At 44.9% G+C, this 16,905-nt stretch overlaps 1 non-coding gene across 1 annotated transcript; it reads left to right on the forward strand.

Annotated features, from left to right (window-relative positions):
* Positions 1-9,895: 9,895 nt before the first annotated feature.
* Positions 9,896-9,968, forward strand: TRNAV-GAC (transfer RNA valine (anticodon GAC)). Its single transcript has one exon. It is a non-coding gene; the product is annotated as a tRNA-Val (tRNA).
* The last annotated feature ends 6,937 nt before the right edge of the window (positions 9,969-16,905 follow it).

Here is a 16,905-nt window from a genome sequence, read left to right on the forward strand (position 1 = left end):
ATGGCACATATTAAACAATCTAGCAACAACAAATGTTGGCGAGGATGTGGAGAAAAAGGAACTCTCCTGCACTGCTGGTGGGAGTGCAAAATGGTCCAACCACTATGGAGAGCTGTGTGGAGATTTCTTGACCTACTAAACATAGAGATTCCATATGATCCAGCAATTCCACTCCTAGGTATTTACCCAAAGGACACAGAAACATCAATTCCAAAGAGCACCTGTACCCCTATGTTTATAGCAGCACTATTTACAATAAGCTAAGCTTTGGAAACAACCCAAATGCCCAAAAATAGATGACTGGATCTAGAAGATGTGGTACATATATATATATACACCATGGAATATTACTCAGCATTCAAAAAAGAAAAACACATGCAATTTGCAGCAACATGGATGGAGCTGGAAGGATCATGCTCAGAGAAATAAGCCAGAAAGAAAAAGAAAAATACCAGATGGTCTCACTCATAGCAGGAATCTAGAAAACTTAAATAAGGGACCAGGAAAAAGAATAACCACAAGAAACAAAAAATCAAAATCAGCAAACAACTATGAACCAGAGACACACTATGGGCGGTAGGGAGGGGGGGAAAGGAGGGATTGGGGTCAAAATAAGGAGATTGTGAGATTACTGTGTATTTTACTTAATTTCCAGAGAGGAATCAAATATACATTGTTCATCTCACTAGACTTTCAATACTGAGTGTTAATGCACTTTTCAGAGAGATTAAACATTACCAGACAAAAGTGCATTTGGAGGTAGTTTGACATTACCCATCAAAAGCAATATTTGGAGGTAGATTTTGCACTTGTGGTTTTCATTATATTCAGAGACCCTTAAAAAGTGCATTAAGGTCTGTGTGTATTTTACTTAGTTTCCAGGGAAGAATCATGTATATGTAGCTCATGATATAAGACTTTGCCAGAGGTGGGGGAGGTGAGAGGATTCACCAGAGACAGAGTGGGGAACAGAATAGGCAGATGAACTGAAATACACTGCTGAGGGGAGCAGTGGATGAGACAGGAGAGGTCTCCCTCCAGTCTATGTACACCAACGTTACTGTCTTTTTATGGCTCTTCTCATACATTTCATTTATGCATCTGTGGTCTTGTCCATAGAAAAGCTAGGTTGGGCTTCCCTGGTGGCGCTAGGGGTTAAGATGCAACCTATGAAGCTATCCACAGCCTCTGCAGCACGAGTTCGATCCCCGGCCAGGGGACAGAAGAACTGGGGTATAGGCCAGAGGTGGGGCCGGGGGGTAGTGAGAGGATTCACCAAAGACAGAGTGGGGAACAGAACAGGCAGGTGTACTGAAATATACTGCTGAGGGGAGCAGTGGGTGAGACAGGAGAGTTCTGCTGCACCATGTGGGGTTAGCTCCCTGGCCAGGGATTGAACTCAGCTGCAGTGGCTGGCAATAGTGCTGAGACTTTAACCCTGTGCCACCAAGGAGGTCCCATCAGCCCCTTTTTGTTGTCTTTCATATATAAGGTTGTTTATATGATTAGGACCAAGAAGAACAGTAACTGCAGTTTAAGCACAACTGAAAATGTATTTGCCATGTGTAAGACCCACAGAAAAGCAAGTCAGAGATTTCTAAAAGCTCCTCTCAAAAAGTTCTCCAGGGGTCTGTGCTTTTCTTGCTACTCCACCATCTCCAGACCATTGTCCTTGTCTATGTAGGCAAAGCCGATTGTTTCAGATGTGAGAAGAGCCATATGTTTAGGACAGACTTTGTGAAAAGTGTGGGAAATTTTTCAGTCATAGCTCAACCTTCTCGTCTAACAGTGACCTTGCATGGGGAAAGACGAGAGGTTTTTGAATATGAGGAGTGAGAGAAAACTTTTGTACTGGATCAGAGAATCCCAGCTGTGCTAGTTTTCGAGGGCCACCATAACAGCACCATAACACGGTGGCTGAAATAGGACAAATGTATTGTCTCGTAGCTCCGGAAGCTCAATATCCAAAATCAGTGTCAGCAAGGTTGATTCCTTTGAAGTCTGCCAAAGGGAGATGTTTCAGGTCTTTCTCTTTGACCTGTAGAGGGCAAGCCTTCATGTTGGCTTCCCTCTGTCCCATCTCTGTATTCACATTTCCCCTTTTTCTAAGGACACCAGCCATATTGGATTAGGGTCTACCAAATGACCTCACTTTTACTTTTCCACATTTACCTCTGTGAAGACCCCATTTCCAAATGCAGCCACATTCAGAGGTTCTAAGGGTCAGGACTTAACCATATGAATTTTGGGGCAACACAATTCAGCCCAAAAACCCAGTAAGGGAGCTTGTGAATATGACTAGTTGAGAAAGTGTTTGGCCAGAGGTCACATCTCATTTGACACAGGAAAACCTATATTTAGGAAATCATTCATATTAGCATTTAACAAGGTTTTATGACAGCCCCAAATAAATTTCCCAATGCTGCACTGTTCTGATAGTTAAAGAAGTTACCAAAAGCTAAGACTATGAAGTGGATTTGTGGATTTTCAAATTTCAGGAAATTGTAATTTCTCATCAAAGAGTCTTGGAAGCGAACGTTTACCTTTTCCAAATTTTCTTTCCTTAAAAGATCTATTTATGCATACAAGAACTGGGGTATAGGTCAGGATGCAGGGGATGAGAAGATTCACCAGAGACAGAGTGGGGAATAGAACAGGCAGACTGACCAAAGTACACTGCTGAGGTGAGCAGCTGGGGAGGTCTGCTGCTCCATGTGGGTAGCTCCCTGGCTGGGGATGGAACTCCTGCTGCAGTGGCTTCGGATAGCTTCATAGTGCTGAGACTTAACCCTTTACACCATCAGGGAGGCCTCTCCAAATTTTCTTAAACCATGAATGGGTTAAGGGCAATCTAAGGAAACGAGGGTGTCTGTTAATTGAGGGGAAGTATATTTCAGCTGCTTTCTCCAGAAAGCTGGAGTTAGATATTAAAAAGTTTGATATAAAACTAGATTAAGCATAATATTAGTAGGACAGAGTCAAACTGATTTTATTTAAAGACTGATATTTCTAAGCTAGATGATTGGTTAAAAGTGTGCCTTGTTTCTCATAAATCACTTGTTCTCTGTACTTTGGAACAAATTCTTGGGCCAATTTGGGATAAAGCTCTTTCTCTCAACTCTGACTCATCTAGAAGGGAGTGAGCCCCCTCGCAACATTAACTTGCTAGGTTTACTGTTTTCAGAATGTGAACCTCCGTGCCATTTTAAAATATCCTTTACTGTCTCAGTTTTAAGATTTTAATATCTTCAGAGTTCTGAACAGAACCAAACCCATTTAATACATGGATCAGCTGAGAGTTTAGAATTACTACCTTCGATCTAAATGTTTTCAGGGACAGGATGGCATTCCAGATGATCCAGTCAACATTTCTGTAGGTAGGAAATAACTTCCTCCAATTAAATGACAATGATATGTTGAGGGATGCAAACCTTTTTCAGTATTGAGATTATCCTCCTGGGCCTCTCTGGTGGCGCAAGGGATTAAGACACAACCAATGAAGCTATCCGCAGCCTCTGCAGCACGAGTTCGATCCCCAGCCAGGGAGATATCCACATGGCGCAGCAGACCTCTCCTGTCTCCCAGCTGCTCCCCTCAGCAGTGAACTTCGGTCAGTCTGCTTGTTTTGTTCCGCACTCTGTCTCTGGTGAATCCTGTCACCCCCTCCCCCCCACAGCTCTGGCCTGTACCCCAGTTCTTGTATACATAAATAAATATTTTTACAAAAATGGATTATCCTCCTGAATTAAGCAATTTTTAAACACTCAGAAAAGAAAGAAGCTTTGTCTCTTCCAGTTTCTCCTATTAGAGGACCCAATTTTTCAATTATTAATGCCAGCCTCCCATGTCAGGCCGAGGAACTTATTTCCTAAGTTAGTGCTCTTTGTTCCCCAAGTTTATACTAATGGAACAGGAAGAAAATACAAAAAAAAAAAGTCTTTTTGGGAAATCACATTAAAACACACACACACCCCCACACATCCTATACGACTACTACTTTTAAACAAGTATTTGAATAATATAAGCAGTATTTACAAGTTCAGCAGAAACAAAAAAAAAAAAAAAGGGAAGGGAGACAATAATTAAGAGGGTTCTAAGCCCTGAGGTCTTGAGAGTTCATGTGATACCTGAGATGGGGAATGAAGGGGAGAGAAATCCTTTTTGATAAGATACTTTGATGCTTGAGTCAAGAAATGTGGCTTCAGGGTTACAGTTTTCAGACTGTACAGATCGATGAACAGTGTAGACTGACTCAGAAAAATACACAGATCCCTAGTGAATGTCTCTTGGGGGCTCCTGCAAATGTTTTATTGATTTATCTTAAAAGGAAGTGACTTCTCTAAAATAAGTACAATCTTTACAAAAGGTGGGGGGTGGGGGATGTGACTTGGCAGGAATTCTCTACCTACCCTTAACCTTTCGTTGCCCTTTTCTCTTCCCTTCTGAATTGCAGCCAGGGTTCCTGGAGGAACAGCAGCTCTTGTGTGAATGTGATGGGAAAAGCCACAGGACAGAGACAGTGAAGCAAGAAGCCAGAGGATCCAGGGACATGACATTCCTGACCAGGGGCCCCTTGTTAAATGTCCTGTAAACTGCTTTCTTTGTAACCCACTGGGATAGAATTTTCTCTTGCAGAGAATCCATTCCTAAGTGGCGATACTGGCTAAAATGTGTTCGCGCCTGTAATATGCCAGTGCAGTTCTAAGCACTGCGTGTGCTGAGTTTCCACATCCGTGCCATGACCTTATGAGATAGGCCATCAGTCCTCAAAGTGTGGTCCCGGAGCCAGCAGCATTAACCTCACCTAGAAGCTTAAAAATGCAAATCTGGGGCTGCACCCTAGACCTCTGGGGGTGGAGTCCAGCAGCTTGTGTTTTAACAAACCCTCTGATGTATACTGATGCTTGACAACCGTATCTCTGTAGATGATGCAGAGCATGAGGTGAAGAGTCCAGAGGATGGAGCCAAGAGCTCTGGAAAAATCATTGCCAGAAAGCACCACTGAGTTCTTAGCAAGCAGTATCGTGTGCCCATGGGATTCTAGAAACTGCTGTGGACCAGTGTGTCTTGCTATGGTCTTTCTAGTGGGAGTGTGTAGAGTGATTATCTACCCTGTGCCTGCTCTGCCTATCTGAGGGGAGACAGGTAACTTGCATGTTAAGTCCATAAATGTTCAAATTCAACCCAAGGGATCACACCCTGGGAATCTCAGCCAAGCCCTTCCTTGATATAGATGATGCTGTCCTGAACTTCAAGATGACACTGAAAAGGAATCAAACTTGCAGGGATCATGCATCTTTTGTGTGTGAAAGACACAAAATCATTAGCAGCCAAAATTAGAGAAAAATGTATATAAATCCCAGGACGTTGTCCCAGGTATCACACACCCAAATGAAATGAGTGATTCACAAATCAAATGAACAGTGGGGCCTCCCTGGTGGCGCAAGCGGTTGAGCGCAGCGCTGTGAAGCTGTCCACAGCCTCTCCAGTGCCGGTTCGATCCCCGCCGGCCTCGGAGCAACCCACATGGCGCAGCAGACCTCTCCTGTCTCACCTGCTGCTCCCCGCAGCAGCGTATTTCGTCAGTGTACCTGTTCTGTTCCCCACTCTGTCTCTGGTGAATCCTCTCACCACTCTGTACCCTGGCTATTGTATAAATAAAATAAATCTTAAAAAAAAACAAAACAGTGAATGAAGTGGACAAATGAAATGAGAGCAAATAAGAGCAGGCAGACTCGCTGCCAGGCCCAGAGGAGTAATGGTGCTGCGGACCATGAATGGTCCTACCCCCTGCTATTACAAATACTATGGCTGCCATGAACAGTCATGTACAGGTTTTTGTGTGGAAGTGAGTTTTCATGTCCATATATGTGTGCATTTTAATTACATATTTGTTCTGTAACGTAATTGTTAGTAGATGCATGGACACTGAGAATTGTTATATCTCTTTTATAAAATGTCTCTTAATACTATAAAATGCCTCTTGTATCATGAAATGTCTCTGTGGTAATACTTCTTGCCTTAAAGTCTACATTATATTTTCTTGTTAATACAGTCACATCAACCTTTTTATGGTTAACCTTCGTGCTGTATGGCTTTCTCTGTTCATTAATTTTCTAGCCCTTTTACTATACATGCCTAGTCTTTTTCAGGACATTTTTAACAACATAAAATTGCCGTTTTAACCATTTCTAAGTGTTCAATTCTGTGGCATTAAGTACCTTCACGATGTTGCACAACCATCACAATTATCCATCTCCAGATGGAATATCCTCTTCATCATGCCAAACAAACACCCTGTAGCCATGAAGTAAGATTTCTCATCCCCACTTTTCTCTAGTCCTTGGTAACCATGTACCAGGGCAGGGTGAGGGGCACCCCAGAACCCCCAAAGCTGTCTGCTCTAAAGAGTTTCTACCATCTACCCTATCAAGACAAAACATATTCTAGTGCATAAGACCCTCAATGGAAAGAAACTTTAATACTATTAGTGTATAACAAAGAAATGAGAAGGGAAAGATAAAGAACATAGTTTGCAAATCAAGCCCCCAGTGGTACCATCCGCTCGTGGATAAATGTCCAGCCAAACAGGGTTGGCCCAAAGCAGGGCCACTGAGGCTTGAAAACCTGTCACAGTCTAAAGCACCTCCTGGAGGGGACCCCCAGGAAGGGGCAGAAGGGGACCAGCACGTCTGAGACAAAAAGAGCAAAATCAGAATCAAGACAAAAACTGCCATTGTTGACCTCCCCACGGGTCTCTCACTCACGTCTGTGTCGCCCAGTCCAGGACCAAGAAGCAAGTGCAGCTTCTTCACATGTCTCTCTGCTTCACGTGCCTCCTCCAGGCCTCCTTCTGCTCCCCATCCTGCTTCTTTCCTTCCCCTGTGCTGATCCACCCTGATCCAGGGGCAGGGAACCTGGAACCTCCCCTTTTCCTGGGGACCACCTTATTGCAACCACTCTTTCTGTCTCTGAATTTGGCTATTTTAGGTATCTCATATAAACAGAATCATAAAAATATTTTTCCTTTGGGACTGGCTTATTTTACTTAACAAAGTTTTCAAGGTCTGTTATGTTGTAGCCTATATCAGAATGTCATGCCTTTTAAAGCTTAAATGATATTCCGTTATATATGCATACTCTATTTTGGTTATAGGTTGATTGTCATTTGACTTAATTCCACATTTTAACTATTGTGAATAACGGTGCTGTGAATATTGATGTGCAAACATCTGTTTGAGCCCCTGCTTTTCTTTTCAGGACACACGTAAAAGTTAAATTGATGAATTACATGGTAAATCTATGTTTAACATTTTTTTTAAAGATTTATTTACGTATGCATACAAGAACTGAGGTACAGGCCAGGGGTGTGTGGGTAGGGGGTGTTGAGAGGATTCACCAGAGTGGGGAACAGAACAGGCAGACTGACTGAAATACACTGCTGAGGGGAGCAGGGGGCAAGTCAGGAGAGGTCTGCTGCGCCCTGTGGCTATCTCCCTGGCCAGGGATCGAACTCGTGCTGCAGAGGCTGTGGATAGCTTCACAGTGCTGTGCTTAACCCCTTGCACCACCAGGGAGGCCTGACAATGTTAGTCGTATAATCCATGAACCCAGATGTCTTTCCATTGATTGGTGTCTAGTTTCTTTCAGCAATGTTTTCTAGTTTTTGGTGCACTCACATTTCTTCAGTTTATTCACAAGTATTTTATTCTTGTTGATGCTATTGTAAATGGAAATACTTGTTAGTTTTGGAAATTTTGTTCATTGTTCTTGTATAAAAACACAATTGACGTTATATGTTGATTTTGTATCCTTCCCTTTTACTGAATTTGTATATTAGCTTAACCTTTTTTTTTTTGTGGCGTTCTAAGGATTATCTAGATGTAAAATCATATTATCTGCAAATTGAAATAATTTTACTTTTTCCTTTCTAATTTGGATGACTTTTGTTTTTCTTACCTGCTTGCTCTGATTAGGAATGATAATAGTATGTTGAATCCAAGTGGTGAAAGTAGGGATTCATGTTTTGCTCCAGATGTAAGGAGAGGGAAGCTTCCAGTTTTTCCTTATGGAATATGTTTGCTATGGATTTTTGTAAGTGGTTTTTATCATGCTGACAAAATTTCCTTTTGTTCCTTAAACTAGGAGTGTTTTTATTTTTTTTAAGATTTATTTATTATGCATATAACAATTGGGGTACAGGCCAGAGGTGTGGGGAGTGAGAGGATTCACCAGAGACAGAGCAGGGAACAGAACAGGCAGACTTACTGAAATACACCACTGAGGGGAGCAGCGGGCGAGTCAAGAGAGGTCTGCTGCGCCATGTGGGTAGCTCCCTGGCTGGGGATGGAACTCATGCTGCAGTGGCTGCAGATAGCTTCATAGGTTGCATCCCAACCCCTTGTGCTACCAGGTAGGCCCTATTGAGTGTTTTTAATCAGGAAAGAGTGTTGAATTATGTCAAACACTTTGTCTGAATTCATTGAAATTATTAAGCATCCTCCCCACCTCCAATTCTGTTAATGTGGTCTACAATACATTGATTTTTCCATATGTTAAACCATCTTACATTCCAGGAATAAATGATTACTTGGTCATGGCATATAATCCTTGTAATATGTGTGAATGAATCAAGTTTGCTAGTATTTTTTGAGGATTTTTGCATTAATAGTCATGTAAGATTCGTTTTAATTTTCATTCTTTCTAATACCTTGTCTTACTTGGTATTGGGGGAATGCTGATTTCATAGAAACTGTTTCCTCCTTTTCAATTTTTAGAAAGAGTTTGAGAAGGATTGGTATTCTTCATTAAGCATTTGGTAGCATTACCACTGAAATTATGTAGGTGGGGCTTTTCTTTGTAGTGAGGTGTTTTTTTTTTTTTTAATTACTGTTTCAATATCCTTACTAGTCATAGATCTATGCAAATTTCTGTTTCTTTATGTTTCATTTTTGGTGAATTATGTTTTTCCAGTAATTTGTAGATTCCATTTAGGTTTCTGATATGCTGGGATCCCATTTTCCTTAATATTTCCTTTTGATCACTTTTCTTTCTGTAAAAGTCCATAGTAACGTCCCCACTTTCATTTCTAAGTAATAATTAGAGTCCCTATTCTTTACTTTTCTTAGTCAATTCAGCTTAACATTTGTCAATTTTGTTGAAGTTTTCCAAGAACCAACTTTAGGTTTCATTGACTTTTAAAATACTGTTTCTGGGGACTTCCCTGGTGGTGCAAGGGATTAAGTCTCAGCACTATGAAGTTATCTGCAGCCACTGTAGCACAAGATCAATCCCCAGCCAGGAAGGTTGGCACAGCAGACCTCCTGTCCCCCACTGCTCCCCTCAGCAGTGTATTTCAGTCGGTCTGCCTGTTCTGCTCCCCACTCTGTCTCTGGTGATCCTCTCACACACCCCGCATCTCTGGCCTGCCCCCCAGCTCTTGTATGCCTAAATAAATAAGTCTTTAAAAAAATACTGTTTCTGGCCTGTACTTCCTAGTGGCCTGGTTTATCTGCTTGCCCTAGTCTTCTGTGTCTGATCTTTTGAAGTCAACAGGCCAGTGAGCTTCATATAGATTGTGTGTAGATTGTTCTTGTGGCATTTATTACGTTTTTTCATGCAAACATACTCATGAGACTGAAGATGGGCACTTGAAAAGTTTCCCGTTCCTGGAATGATTATGCATGGGTTGGTAGACATTCCAGTAAATTTATCTGTGATATATGTTCTAATTTCTAGTAGACAACTATGAACCATCAGGATGTGGAATTACTGGTTTCAATGCAAGGAAAGTGAAGGATATGAAAGGATCACACCAAGAAACCAGTACAGGAAAAGTCCAAAGCGACATTTTTCTGGACATACCTTTTTGGTTCTAATTCCCACTTCCACGGGAGTTTCCGTAGTGTAGTGGTTATCACATTCGCCTGACACGCGAAAGGTCCCCGGTTCGAAACCGGGCGGAAACAGATCCTTTTCTCCTCTCTTTTTCCTTTGTTACATTTCTTGGGCATTATTTCATTTTCCTCAGCTAACCAAATATAAGCTTTGCATCAAATGCACGCACCGTCTCTCTCCCTTCGGAGACCTGAGCGACACAGCGGCAGGCACACCCCGCCCTCCTGCCTCCACATTCCTGCGCCCGCCCGGGAGTCGCACGCGGCTCGGGCTGTAAAAGGCCTTGATGCTGTCGACCCGCGGAAACACCACCCCCCCTCCCCCCGGAAAGGCCAAAGGCCACCACCCCCACCCCTACCCCCACCCCCACCCCCACCCCCACCCCCTGCCTCCACTCACTAAGGAGCTGGCGTCCTTGGGATCCTCGGGAATCTCCAGAGCATGACAGCCCGGCTTTCTGCGCAGGGTGTTTTCTCAGGAATTTCTTAAGAAAGAACGGATTCCGCTGAGCCCGCCAGGAATTAGATCTGTCTTCTGCTCTGAACTGCTGACACACAGAGGAGATTTGCCATGAAAATAGTTAAGCGGCATCCTCTGTTGGACAGCATACTGGACTTACGGGGTAATAGGCAGGGGTGTGGGGGGGGGGCGTGGAGGGAGGGGGGATGGCGGGATAAAATGAGACCCTGCCCGGGCACTGAAACCCTAACTGCATTACTTACTCTCACGGGCTCAAATCACTAAACTAATCATCGACTAGCAAAATAATTTTCTCTCTACATCTTAAGTTCACGTGAAGGCAGCGCTGTCAGCCACTGCCAGTTTCACTGTTAGGACTCAGGCAAGGCCCTCCCTCTTTCAGGTCTACCTTCGCTTGTCCCCCAGCCCCAGCTCCCCCCATTTTTTCAGTTAAGTCTAAACCATCTGAATGGCTGTAAATTTCTTAACCACAACACCAAAAAGCAACAGCAACAACCAATGATTGGCAATAGCTTGAGGAAGAGAATGCCTGAACGTATTCTTGTGCTTTTAGGGGAAACGGGTCACCAAACACCAAAACTAAAATTGTTACAGGGCAGGGAGAGGGGCACCCCAACACCCCCAAACCTGCCCGCTTTAAATAGGTCCTGCCATCCGCCACATGAAGACAAAACATTTAAGACCTTTAATGGAAAAGAACTTTAATACAATTAGTGAACAAAACAGAAAAGACAAGAAAATAGTTTCTAAATCAAGCACCCACAGTTACCCATCCCCTCGGAGGTAAAAGTCCACCCAAACGGGACAGGTCTTAAACACCCATAGAAAAGGATCAGAATCAGCCAGAGTAGTCTGGGCGGAAAAGAGCAAAATCAAAATCAAGATAAAAGCTGCCACTGTTATCTTCCCCACGTGTTCTCTCGCCCACATCTGTGTCACCCAGTTCAGGACCAAAAGGCAAGCGCAGTTTCTTCACATGTCTCTCTGCTCCATGTGCCTCCTGCAGGTCTCCTTCTGGCTCCATCCTGCTTCCTTCCTTCCTCTGCCCTTTCTGTAGCTTCTTCTCCTCCCTGGGTGGGGTAGGGAACCTGGAACCTCCCCTTTTCCTGGGCACCACCCTGTTACACCTGTTACAAAATCAGACAGTGAAGTAAGAAGTTTTGTTCTTTCACTTTTGGAGACTTGGCCTGGAAAATCCATGGAGAAGGTGCTATAGCCAGAGCATTTCTTCCTCACCCCTTTGGATGTGGTTATTGGGGCTGCCCAAAGAGGTGGAAAAAGGACGTGGGAAATTTGGTCTGACCTATGAAGACGCTGCCCTGGATTCCCAGGCTCAGGTCACTCCCGGCAGATCCAGTTTCTGTAGGACAATCTGGGCGGGTCTGAATTCCCTTCCATCAGATAATTTTCCTGAATACCCCCAGGTCTCATTTAGCCAGGCACCCAAGGCAACACTTGGATGCCGTTCAGCAACTTGCGGCTCCTTACGCTTCTAGTTTCTCAAGTGACCACAAGTGATGCCCCCTTCTTCCCACCAGTTTTGCTCCTTCCCCAGTCCCATTTACAACGTTTATAGTTTTTTCCTAAATTATTTGATTTTTTTTTTAGTAATTTAGCATCCATTACCATTCCAGAGACTTCTCTCTTGACTCCTATGAGTTTATTGTACCTCTTACATTATGTAATTTTTAAAAAAGATTTATTTATTTATGCATACAAGACCTGGGTTGCAGGCCAGAGGTCGGGGCTATGTGTGTGAGAGGATTCAGCAGAGACAGAGTGGGGAGCAAACAGGTGGATCTACTGAAATACACTGCTGAGAGGAGCAGCGGGGAAACAGGGGAGGACTGCTGCGTCATGTGGGTTTCTCCCTGGCCGGGGATCGAACTTGTGCTGCAGTGGCTGCCGATAGCTTCATGGTGCTGAGAGGTAACCCTTTGTGCCACCAGCGAGGCTCTCTGACATTATTTAATTTATAAAATAAGTAACCCATCCACTTGGTTAAACATCCTCAGTACAGATAGCAACGCCCTGAACATCGTCTTCCTACATTTGTTTGCCCTCTGCCTTACTCCCTGCGCCCTCACAGGTGACCATTGTCTGCAGCTTCCTATTACCTTTCTAGAGAGTTTTAAGAGCACATATACAATCTAAAACAAATATTCTCTTCTCCACTTTGTTCCCATGGTGGCACTCTAGACACACCGTCCTGCATCTTTTTTTCACTTAAAGATATCATTGGAGAGAATCACAACTGAATGCATAATGTTCCTCTTTATTATCCTTTAAGTATATATATACATATTATTCCATTTTCAATATGTCATAATTTATATTATGATGATAATTAGGGTCTCCCCATTCTTTTTACTACAAATAATGCTGCAGTGAATAATTTTATTGTAGTAATTTCTTCTCTGTGCAGGCATACCTCGCACACCATGCAAATGTACATTAAATGATATTTGCATTAAAAATGAAATGTTGGTTGATCCCACCTAATTGTCTTCTATTCAGGCTTAGCATGGTTTCTTTCTTTCTGAGAAGCACAATTAAACAGGATCCTGGGCCTCCTTGGTGGCGCAAAGGGTTAAGACACAACCTATGAAGCTGTCCGCAGCCACTGCAGCAAGAATTCGATCCCTGGCCAGCGAGGAACCCACATGGCGTGGCAGGCCTCTCCTGACTCGCCCGCTGCTCCCCTCAGCGGTGTATTTCGGTCAGTCTGCCTGTTCTGCTCCCCACTCTGTCTCTGGTGAATCCTCTCACCCCCCACACCTCTGGCCTGTACCCCTATTCTTGTATGCATAAATAAATAAATCTTTAAAAAAAAATAAACAAGATCCTGATAACACTCAATATCACAAAACCAAGTAACAGATTCCCTGCTACACTAGGAAACAAAACCAGGCGATCCATGAAGAATGTATAAGAACGTTCAGGATTTTGTTGGAGGACCCAAGGTCCTTGACTTTTCATCCTAAAACTATCAAATAAAATTTCATGGAAATGCGAAACTGTATTATTGCCAAGGATTTGATTTCTACACTCCACAATACAACAGCTCTTTTAGAAGAAAACTGTGAAATTTTACCTCTTCCTCAGTGAGTTTACGTAAAATCAGTAATGGGGGCTTAATCCAGTGTGCTGATTTAAAGGGAGCTTTCAGACATCAATATTTCCACTGTATCTTAATTTATTTCTGAGGATTTTTACTTTATTCTGAAAGGGTAGGTGTTTACTCTGGAAAAGTGGGAGAAAGGTGAATTTTACAAGGGAAAGTGAGCAAGGAGAACCTCAGCAGTTGTGTCCCTGCACAAGTTCAACTTGAGAGAGTAAAACTGAAAGTTAAAATATCTAGAAACTGGGGGCCTCCCTGGTGGTGCAAGGGGTTAATTCTCAGTACTATGAAGCTATCCACAGCCACTTATCCTCAGCCACGCAGCATGAGTTCCATCCCCGGCCAGGGAGCTACCCACATGGCACAGCAGACCTCTCCTGTCTCCCTGCTGCTCCCCTCAGCAGTGTATTTCAGTAGATCCACCTGTTGTGTTCCCCACTCTGTCTCTGGTGGACCCTCTTACCGGCCCTCCCCCCGCCCCCACCTCTGGCCTGTGCCCTAGTTCTTGTGTGCATAAATAAACAAATCTTTAAAAAAATTCTAGAAAGTGATATTTTAAAGAGATTGTGTGAACACTGCTGACCCCGTGATGAAGCCCAATGGGTCACCACCCCATAGGGTGTTCTTGAGGGTTGACTGATAATCAGACTCATGCACACAATAGACACCACTGGTTTGCTGGCACTGTCATAAGATAATACCACAGACCGGTCGACTTAAGCAAGGAAAATTCATTTCCTGAGAGTTCTGGACACTGGACATTCAAGGTCAAGGAGTCCCAGTTTGGTTCTTTCTGGAGGCCTCTCTCCTTAGCAAATGGCTACCTTTTCCTGCATTCTCCTGTGGCCTTTTTTTTTTTGTGGCTCACATCTGGGTGTCTCTCCCTCTTCGTATCAGGATGCCAATCCTATCTGAGTAGGGACTGATGGAGCTTAGATTAGAAAATTTAGGATGAAGGCCGGACAGCAGAGGTGCAGGTGGAAATGAACATGGTCCTTCAGCCAGCTTCACAGGGGCGGGACAGTGTCGGTCATTACAAGAAGCAGCAGTGCTTACAGATGAACCCAGCCAGACCTTAAAAGTCATCGATTTCACAGCAGATAAAAGTCCACAAAGGAATGACCCCGCCAAAGAACACTATATAACAGTACCCCTTGCTCTGGCAAAGTGCAGCTCTGGCCCCAAGGCTGCCAGTCTGCGCCTCTTTTAATAAACCTGCCCTTGTGAAACGCAGCCTCTTCCTGTTTGTGTCCATGCAAAGGTCTCTTTCCTTAGTAAACTCTCCGTGTGCTGCTGAGTGGGAAATTCCTCCAAAACACTTCCAGAGGGAACCCTGGGACCCCACATCATATGAATGCCAACATCTCATCTGAACGCCACCAGAGCCCCACCGTTATGATCTCAGTTAACAGTACCTTTTGGAAGACCCTACATCCAAGTACAGTCACTTTGGGGGTTCAGCGGAGGATTTGGGGGACTCAGTCATTTCAGGACAGCGCCCCCATCTCTGTACTGAGTTTAAGGCTCCACAGCACCAGCAGGTCTCCTGACGGCGACCACTTCTGGGTGCCTCAGGAGATGAAGACTTCATTGGGGTTACACAGGTTGCACCTGGAGGCTCAGCTCCCACCCGCGTTTTGACAGCTGCTACTCGCCTGAGGGGTTCTTTCACCCTGTCTCCCTTCTCGGGCCTTCCAATCCGTGACGCAGACGCTCGCCCTCGTCTCTGGACTCGCGGGAAATTCACTGGGACGAAGGGTCCATTTGAAATGTGGGCCAAGCAACTCCCAAAGGTTCAACTGACAGAGGCCTCGGGCGAGTCCCGCCGGTTTCGCGCGATCCCCGCAGGGGCCACCAGGGGGCGCGACCCGGGAAAGCGGCGGAAACTCGCCGACATCCTGCGGGGAACCCGGGTCGGGGGCTGCAGAAACGCCCGGGGGGTCCCGGAGCTGCTCGCTGCCTTCCTCCCGCATGATCCGCCCGCAGGAGTGGGGCTCTGCGGTCCTCCAGCGCGGAGGAAAGCGCCTCCTCCCGCTCCCCTTTCCTGGGCGCAGTTACACTGAGTTCCAATGGGGCCGCGAACACCGATCTGTACGGTTTCATAACCCGGGCTGGCACGCGGGGAAAAGACGAGTGAGGTGGTGGTGGAGAAGAGTGTGTGAGTTCACTCGGGGGTTCACACTGAGGGTGGGATGGCGGTGGGGGGGGCCTGCTTCAATTCGGGATTGGAAAACTCCACGCACCCCCTACCTCCGCTCCCTGCCCTTTCAGGATCCTCACCCCCCCAGCCCCCCCAGTTACTCTTTCTGGTAAATGCCCCAGGGCACAAGAATTAATTCCCTCCTTGTCCTTCAAACATCTTCACTTGTCTTTCTGTTCCTGTTAAGTCTAGCTTCTCCTTAAGTGATTTCTCTAAAATTATTCCCTTACATTTCTCCCAAAGTATTAGCTTGCGGGGGGGGGGGGGGGGGGGAAGGGGGGGCGGTAAGGCAGCTACTTCCTTTAGGATTAAGACATGACCTGATAAATATCATGGGCGTGAAAGGGAGCTCAAGCAGGTAGGTGAAGGGGCTCTGATTTGTGCCTCAGCCTGCTTACCGGTGAGAAAGATAAAGGTATCCTCATCACATTTCACTGAGGGGATCAGTTTTCTGTCTCCACCTTCCACCACCTTGCTGGTTCCCCAGGCCTGGAGGCCCAATACTGCAGCCCTCACCTCCTTGAAAGGAAAAGTGTTGGGGGAGAGGAGCCCTGGCTTTTGGATATAAAAGTATTTTTTTTCTCCAGATTCTAGTTGAAGGACTTGGAATTCAGGCACTTGGGTGGGGGGCAGCCTCCTGAGACTCTGGGGTTTCACATTTGTTGAATGCGAGGTCCAGTGGAAACGTGGGCCTCAGGGAACAATAGCTGGGGCATGAAAGGTAGGTGTCAGTGTTACTCCTGTTAGGTAAATGGCAATTTCCAGCACTCCAAATCTAGTGGGCGCAGATCAAGTCCTGGTGAGAACTGGGCCCATTTTGCTCTCAGCATCCATGCTGTCTGCTTGAATCATTCCCCCTGTTCTTGTGCTGCTGTTCTGGAGAACCTTTTTAACCCCAGTACCTGCCCCCCAGAGGCAGGTCTTGGAGAAGGAAAAGAGGAGACTCAAATAAAAGTGCTGGAGAGTGAAGGGTGACAGAATAAGCCCCCACACCCCCACATTACCACTTCCCCCCCTGGGTATATGTGAGCTCTACAAGTCAACTTGTTTTTCTTCTGCTGATCTCTTTCCTACAAGTTCCCAGCTAAGAACTTAGAGGGAAAGTTATTTTTCTCCCCTACAAGAGTAATGGTGACCAACTCCCTACCCGTCCCAGGACTGGAAAAACAAGTCTTCAGTTAAGAAACTCTTGAAAATAGATGCCTGG

This window comes from Talpa occidentalis, unplaced genomic scaffold (genome assembly GCF_014898055.3).
Source record: "Talpa occidentalis isolate TD23 unplaced genomic scaffold, MPIMG_talOcc4v2.1 talOcc4.2, whole genome shotgun sequence".
NCBI lineage: Eukaryota > Metazoa > Chordata > Mammalia > Eulipotyphla > Talpidae > Talpa > Talpa occidentalis.